General features: G+C 55.4%; 1 pseudogene; it reads left to right on the forward strand.

Moving 5' to 3' along the window:
• Positions 1–3,609: 3,609 nt before the first annotated feature.
• On the forward strand, positions 3,610–4,441 carry LOC119355304 (annotated as a pseudogene).
• Positions 4,442–8,510: the final 4,069 nt, after the last annotated feature.

The following is an 8,510-nucleotide window of genomic DNA, read 5'->3' on the forward strand; positions in this document are numbered from 1 at the left end:
CTTGGAGAGCCAACGAAGCAAAGAACTTGACTTTTGGGGGAGCCCAAACTTTCCAAACCATCTATCCATGGGGGAGAGAACCAATCCTAAAAATTGTGCCTTATATGCGGAGGCCGCCGAGTAATGCCCCGAGACCGAGTGCTTCCAAAGGATGTCATCCTCGGAGAGTTCGTCAAGATGGACCTCATTAAGGAGCATCCAAAGTGTGAAGAATTGCGTGACATGATAGAGGTGGATGGATTGATCTTGAGGATCCATGCGTTGTGCTTGAGGGCCTCCCGCGCCTTCCAATTCTTATGCATGGAAGCTTCATGGATGAGCGGGGCAATATCTTTAGGCTTGCGCCCAAGGAGTCAAGGGGAGTCCCAGAAGGGGGTCTTCGGGCCGTTACCAACGGAGATGGTGGTGGAAGCATAGAAAAAGTTAAGGTCCTCCTCGTCATAAGGGTTTCCCAATCCGACCCACATCTTGGTAGGCTCCTTCCATTCGTACCAAGGCCACCACAGCCGGAGGGCGCCTGTAAACTTGTTGGTGTTGAGGACCCCAAGTCCTCCATATTCGAGTGGCCGGCAAACAGTCTCTCAATTTACTTTGCATTTTGCCCCTGTCATTTTGTCTGTTCCAGACCATAGGAAGGCTCTCTCAAGTTTGTTGACGGTGTGTAGGATGGACGGCGGGATGACCAACGGAGTAGCTGGGTAGACCAGTTGGGAGGTGATCACAGACTTGATAAAAGTCGTACGTCCGATGGCGGTGATATTCTGACCCTCGTATGTTGTTAGCTTGCTCGCCACCTTGTCCATGAGGAATTGCAGGTCCACCAACTTCAGCTGCCATACAGAAAGGGGGAGCCCTAGGTACCGCAGAGGGAAAGAAGCTCTTGTTGCTGGCAGGCTTTGGGTCAAACAGCCCAGATCGAGGTGGTTGCAACGGATGGGCACCATCGAGCTCTTGAGGAAGTTGGTGCAGAGGCCCATGACCTCACCAAAACCTCTCAAGATGCATGCAAGATTTTCCACGTCTCTTTTGATCGGGGCCAAGAAAACCACCGCGTCGTCCGCAAAAAGAGATGTCCTCAGCATTGCCCCCCTTCCCCTGAGCTTGTGTAGGAGCCCCTTCCTCATGGCCACATCTAGGATTCTTTGGAGCGGGTCAACGGCGATGACAAATAGGAGCTTCTTTTGGCTGCTGTTGTATATCATCGAGTTGACTCCAGGAACCTGCTCCAATGGAAAATTTTCTTCCACCAATCCTACCTCTGTGAGATGTGTCATTCCAACACTGAAGAAACTGCTCTCCATTTGTTCTGGGACTGTTTTTTTTTGTTTTTTTTTGTTTTTTTTTTGCTCTAGAATGTTGGAAGTCCATTATTCCCACTAGAAGAAGAGACATTTCTTTGCTTAATGAAGTCTTAATGACACTTGGGGCTCTTCCCCCCAAGTTTGCAATGGATATTCTATATTTGGTGCTGCCAAAGCGGCAATTATGCAATAGCATCTGTTGATTTACACAGCCCAAAAGATGTTGCATTGTTAATTTCTTTGTAACTCTCTGCCTCATAATCATTTCCAATGAATCTCAAGGAGTGGTGGAGCTGATATAGTACAGTATTTGTTAGCTTGTTGATTCTACAAGAGTCTGCCTACGAGTTTCATGATTCATCTCAACTCAACAAGGTTCAAGTACGTAGGTCTAATAATTAGCTAAGGATGGCTCGCTCTCACTCTCGCTCTCGCGGACGCGACCGCCCCAGCCCTGTAGCCCACCAGCCCCTCCCGGCGGCAGCCGCTCCGGCACCCCCGGCCACCTCCCTGCGCTTGGCCTGGCCAGCGCTGCAGGTTCCTGCCCCGACCGCGCTGCTTTGGGGCATCCCCCCGCTCTGCTCGGGTCCGCCCGGACCTCCAGCTGCGCTGGATCTGGATTGGGAGTTGGCCACTCCTCCACCGCCGCCGGCGGGGCGGCCCGCCTCTGTCCCTGGGAAAGTGTCAGTGGTGCTGGAGACCCTACCTGAGCAGTTGCGCGTCGCTTTGGCCATTACTGCTCGCCGTGGTGCTCCTTTCTTCAATGACGCGTCTGACGAGCGGGCGGCGCCCATCAATAAATTGGGTGGGTGGCTCAATTGCTTCCGAGGGGAGGAGGCGGGCGCCCTGGAGAGGCATTCATCTTGCTCTGCGCCCGCGGGGCTCGAGGCCCCTGACATGGAGGGATGGGTGGCTGTCACGTCCCAATCGGCCGTGCCAGCCGGCTTTGCCTGCTGCGCCATTGATGCCGCGGCAGCCCCCTCCCGACTGGATTAAAAACCTGTGCTTTCGATGCCTGAAGCCTCGCCATCGCCAAGCGACTTGCCGCAACCCGATCACTTGCAGGCGTTGTTTCCTCCCAGGCCACCGCGCTAAGAGCTGCACCAACAAGCCGGCGCCGCATCTTCGTCCGGGCACCCCCAACTCGCTTCCTCGTCGCCCTGCTCCTCCTCGTGGGGGCCCGGCCGCTTCCTCACGCCCTGCCGCTCGCCCCCGTCTCCTGGAGCCTCCCCCACCATCGCAGGGAGCCATGGCGTGGGTTGGAGACCACTCTCAGAGGCCGGCCAAGGTGTTTACGGTTATCCATGGCTCGTCGGCCATGCACCAGGAGGCGGCGCTCCTCGGCTCGCACGCGATGGTCGCTTGGCTCGACTGGGACCTGCGGGCAAGTACGCAAGACATCGCTGCGGCTATCGCCTCCGAGCTAGGCGCGCTGCCTGAGGATGTCTCCGTCGTCAAGCACTTCCCAGAGGCCTTCCTCGTCCGGTTCTTCCATCGGCATCATTGTGTCAACGCGACCGGGCGCCGAGACTTGCCGTTCAGGGAGACAAGGCTGCAGATGCGCCCCTGGAGGCTGGAGGCCCACTCGAAGACCGTCGATCTCATTCATCACGTTCGCCTCTATCTCGACGGGCTCCCGCTGCAGGCGTGGGACGAGCAGGCTGTGGCACAGGCCATTGGCCCGGGCTGCTCGATAGACTACATCGAGCCTGCGTCGAAGCTCAAGACAGACTGCGAGGTGCTGGGAGTGTGGGCCTGGACGGTGTCGCCGGCCAACATACCTCGCGTCAACTAGGTGACCTTGCCGGCTCGCGCTGACGACCAACCATCCTTTGGGCGGCGCGGACTTGAGCGTCGGGTGATCATTCACCTGGCGATTCACGAGGATCCAACGCAAGGGCCACGAGTTGTGTCCCAAAGGTACACCTGGGTGAAGGACGTCGTCGACGGCGAGCGGATCGTGCGTGACCCATAGGAGCGCATCTCCCGCCCCGTCGACAACCATAGGCGCGACCGCGATGAAGATCAAGATAGGAGGCGGGATGACAGAGACCGCCGGGGACACGATCGCGATGGATCGCGTAACAGAGAAGGATGGGGCGCCCGTATCAGGCGCAACCTCTCTCGCCAGCCTCGGGACGCATCACGCGACCAGGGGCACGGTGCTGACCGCGGTGGACGCCGGGAGGAAGGTGGACGTGACCGCGATGGTCGTCGCCGCGGCGCTGATGGGTCGTTGCCTAATGCAAGGCGAGCGATCGACGCCGCGCCTGCTGTTCTGCTCGGCTCGGGCTCCTCGAGCTTGGTCATGGACCGCGCCCTGGAGATGGCGCCATTGACGACTCCACCACTGGCTGCTGGGCGTGGCCGCAGCCTGACCCGGCACCCCTCGCCACGTGCTGATCGCCGGCGTTCCCAGGAGTTTCTGACACCGCCAACCTCGCCCTCTTGTTGCCAACAACAGTCCTCCCCCCTTCGCTGCGGTCCACAAGGCATGAAGCCCGGTCTGTCGCGCTTCTGCAGGCAGAGCCAAGCCAGCCAATGCTCGAGCTCTGCTCCCCCACAATGTTGCTGCTGCCATTGGCTTCGCCTGCCAGGCCTCCTGGGTTTGAGGCCTCTCCCACTCCGCCGCTGGTGTCCAGCGGTCCTCTGCGGTGCACCCCATCTCCGGTGTAGAGGAGGAGGGCTGATGCTGCTACCTGTGCGGTAGGGCTCCAGTGCCTCGCACTGTTGTTTGAAGACCGTGAGGAGTCCATTCTTCCTGCTCCTGCACGACCCCTCCTCGGGCCCCTGCTGCTCGCCGCAAGACGATGGCCGGGGTTACCATCTCCAGGGTTGGGGGCACCCTGTCCATCCACAAGACATGGCCGGCCAGTCGCGCCAAAGCCAACGCCGCGCCGGCTTCTTGTGCGGCCGAGTTCCTCGTCTGCCGCTCTCTGGGAATCATCAAGGATGGTGAGGACGTCACCTCGGCAGCTCTTGATGCCTTCGCCGAGCGTTTCAAGGAGGAGCTTTCGCCAGAGGTGATCGCAGACATGCGCAGGCTCTTCAAGTTGGATGAAAGCAGCGCCCAGGCTGTTGAAGATGCCCTCCTGGTGCATGGTGGAGGAGGAGCGCTGGACCTGGAGAGGCCCGGTTAGGATGCAACGGTACAGCAGACGGCCAACTGAGCTGCAGTTCAGGACCTGAGGGAGTACCGTGATCAATGATAGTACAACATGTTAAAACTCCAGGGGAAATTAGTGGTGGAGTTAAGTTTACGTTTAGGGGTATCCTCGTTGTGTGTTTTGGCACAGAACCATGTATCAGTTGTGTGTGTCCAAGGGTTGTGTGTGTTCTGGCACTGGGAATTGTTGGCCCTTGTGCTTTTCTGTATTATGTGTCGGCTGCTGCTCCTCTATTAGCAAATGAGTTTGCTGCTGCTCGTTCAACCGTTGTCTGCATTGGGGCGATTGATGTGCTTGCTCATCAGTGGCCTTGCTTCAGGGATTCCTTTGTTTCATCATGTTAGCACAGCCGATAAATTTTCTGAGCTGGAATGTTCGGGGCCTCAACTGCCCGGACCGTCGGTCCACGGTCAATGCCACCATCGCCTCCTCCTCTTGTCATGTGGTCTGCCTTCAAGAAACGAAACTCGACAATATCGACCAATTCACGGCCGCCTTCTTAGGGGGTCATCGGTTGCGTAGCTTTGCGCAACGACCGGCAAACGATACCAGAGGGGGGATCCTGCTGCTCTAGGATGATCTCCTAGTTGAGATATCCAACATCACTACCACAACTTTCTGCATCTCCGCCATGGTCCGTGTTCGCGAATTGGGAGCAATATTTAAAGTAACATCCGTCTATGGTCCTACTGACCCCGCCCTCAAAGACGCTTTCTTCGCCGAGCTCCTTGGACAGAAACCGCCGGTGGGGGTGTCTTGGCTAGCCTGTGGGGACTTCAACCAAATTTATCGGGCGAGGGATAAAAACAAGAGGAATGTGAACCGCAATAGGATCAACCATTTCCGGGTAGAGCTTGATAGCTGCGAGCTCAAAGAGATCCATCTTCAGAACACGAGGTTCACCTGGAGCAACGGGAGGCAAAACCCAACGCTGAGAAAGCTTGACTCCTTCTTTTGCAACGCCGAGTGGGACACAACCTTCAACACGCATGTGCTCCACGCCCTCTCCTCGTCCCTCTCCGATCACTGTCCGCTTTTGCTCGCCGATGATAAGGGGCCTAGGCGGCCTAAGACTTTCAAGTTCGAAAACTTCTGGGTCTCCATGCCCGGCTTCAGCGAGGTAGTCCAAAAGGCATGGGATGAGCATGTTGATCACACTGAGCCCTACATCATCCTCTTCCACAAGCTCAAGAAAATGGCTCTTCGTCTGTCGCAATGGAGCAGAGGTCTCTTCTCTCGAGCCAAAGTCCATCTCCAGGCTGCCCTTCTGGTGATTCTTCGCCTTGACATTGCACAAGAAGGCAGGCTATTAAACACCGAGGAGCTTGACCTTCGGGCTAGGCTTAAGCGGAGGGTAATAAGCTTGGCCGTGCTTCACAAGGCACGCAAAAAGCAATGTGCTCGCATCTCAAACATCAAAGAGAGTGATGCTAACACCAAATTCTTTCATAGAAGGGTCAATGCACGAAGGAGGAAAAATCATATCCACAGAATCATGAATGATCAGGGATGGGTGACCGAGCACGAAGCAAAGGAGAAGATATTCCATGAGCACTTCACGCATGCAATGAGAAGAGGGGATAGGAGTACCAAGGACTTCAACTGGGAGGAGCTTAACTTGGAGAAGCATGAGTTTCAAGGGCTTGACTACCCCTTTACCGAGAAGGAGGTAATTGAGGCGATAAACGACATGCCTAGTGACAAGGCTCCCGGGCCGGATGGTTTCACGGGTGCTTTCTTCAAGAAGTGTTGGGACACCATTAGGCATGATTTCATGAGGGCGATCGACCGTTTTGACTCCCTCCACTCAACAAATCTGCATTGGCTCAATTCCGCAAACATTGTGCTCCTACCGAAGAAGGAAGGGGCGGAAAGGGTCATCGACTATAGACCCATTAGCCTCATCCACGCTTTTGCCAAGATAATTGCAAAAGTGCTCTCCATCAGGCTTGCCCTGCACATGTCCACTCTCATCTCCAATGCCCAGAGTGCTTTCATCAAAACGCGGAGCATCCATGATAACTTCATGTATGTCCGTAACCTTGCTCAGTGTCTTCATAAGTGCAAGACTCCTTCCCTTCTGTTCAAGCTTGATATCCGCAAGGCTTTCGACTCGGTCAGATGGGAGTATTTACTTGATCTCCTTGAGAGGAGGGGGCTCCCAAGTAAATTTAGAGATTGGATTGCGGCTTTGTGGTGTTCCTCCTCCTCGAGGGTTCTGCTGAATGGGGTGGCCGGCACCCCCATCAAGCACGGCTGTGGGCTACGCCAAGGGGACCCCATTTCCCCTCTCCTCTTTGTCGTCGCTATTGACCCTCTGCAACGAATCCTTGATGTGGCCACTAGGAAGGGGATCCTACATAAGATCAGAGGAAGGGGTGCTATGGTACGGACATCTCTCTACGCGGATGATGCGGCGGTGTTCATGGCCCCGATCAAATGGGATATTGACAACCTCGCAGCTATCCCGAGAGGCTTTGGGGAGGTCACGGGCCTTTGCACCAACTTCCGTAAGAGTTCAGTGGTTCCCATTCGGTGCAATCACATTGACCTAGAGCACATCACACAAGGGTTGTCGGCTGTGAGGGCGTCTTTCCCTCTACGATACTTGGGGCTCCCTCTCTCTGTCTGGAAGTTGAAGTTGGTTGACCTACAATTCTTGGTGGATAAAGTGGCAAGCAAGATGACAACATACGAGGGCCAGAACATCACCACCATTGGGCGTGCGGCTCTTGTCAAGTCGGTTCTCGCGTCCCAAGTGGTCTGCTTCATTACACCTCTTGTCATTCCGCCAAGCATTCTACGCACCATCGACAAGCTAGAGAGGGCGTTCCTTTGGGCCGGCTCGGACAGGACGACCGGGGCCAAGTGCAAGGTGAATTGGGAAACGGTAACTCGGCCACATGATTACGGTGGGCTTGGGGTGCTCAACACGGAGAAGTTCGCGCGTGCCTTGCGTTTGCGTTGGCCATGGTTTGAATGGAAGGAGCCTTCTAAGCTCTGGGTGGGGCACGGGAACCCATGCGACGCCGAAGACCTCAACTTTTTCTATGCTTCTACCACCATCACTGTGGGTAATGGTGCGCGAACGCCTTTCTGGGATTCTCCTTGGCTTCTTGGCCGCAAGCCCAAGGACATTGCTCCACTCATCTTCGAGGCCTCGTCACGAAAGAATTGAAAGGTGCGGGAGGCCCTCGGGAACAACGCTTGGATCCTTAGGATCAAACCTCCATACGTAGTTGTGTCCGCCGAGCATATTAGATAGTTGTTCTCCCTCTGGATGCTCCTGGAAGAGGTCCAGCTTGATGAGCTTACCGATGATGACATCTCGTGAAAGCACTCGGCCTCTGGCCAGTACACGGCGGCCTCTGCTTACAAGGCACAATTTTTGGGCCTGATTCTTTCCCCCATGGACCAAATGGTTTGGAAGGCCTGGGCGCCACCGAAAGTGAAGTTTTTTGCTTGGCTTGCGATTCAGGACAGAATTTGGACTGCCGACCGGTTGGCCAAGCGAGGGTGGCCAAATTGCGGTCCTTGTCCATTGTGCAAGGGCGTGCAGGAATGTGGGCCACATCTCCTCTTCAAGTGCCGCTACTCTCTGAGGCTCTCGAGGTTGGTCATTCAGAGATTTGGCATTGACGACATGGACACGACCTCATGGCACTTGATGGACTCAGTTGAGAGCTGGTGGGTGAGTACATGCGACGTCGGCACTACAGACAGGAAGGCCAAGGCGTCAATTACCATGCTCGTGTCATGGGTAATCTGGAACAAGAGAAACGCAAGAGTATTTCGGCACAAGAGCGCTCCTCCACCAATTCTGCTCAACTCCATTGTGGCCGAGGCAAGTCTTTGGGTCACCGCCGGGGCAAAGAAGTTAGGGTCTTTTATTTTGCGAGAGTAATTGCCATGTCGCGTAAAGGGTGTGTGTTGTAAAGAAAAAACTCTATTCTCTTCTTAATTAATGCATGAGGCAAAGCTTTTGCCTCCGTTTCAAAAAAAAATAATTGGTTGGAATCTCTGAATTCTCGGCATCCCATCG

The sequence above is a fragment of the Triticum dicoccoides genome, chromosome 1A (assembly GCF_002162155.2).
Source record: "Triticum dicoccoides isolate Atlit2015 ecotype Zavitan chromosome 1A, WEW_v2.0, whole genome shotgun sequence".
Lineage (NCBI taxonomy): Eukaryota > Viridiplantae > Streptophyta > Magnoliopsida > Poales > Poaceae > Triticum > Triticum dicoccoides.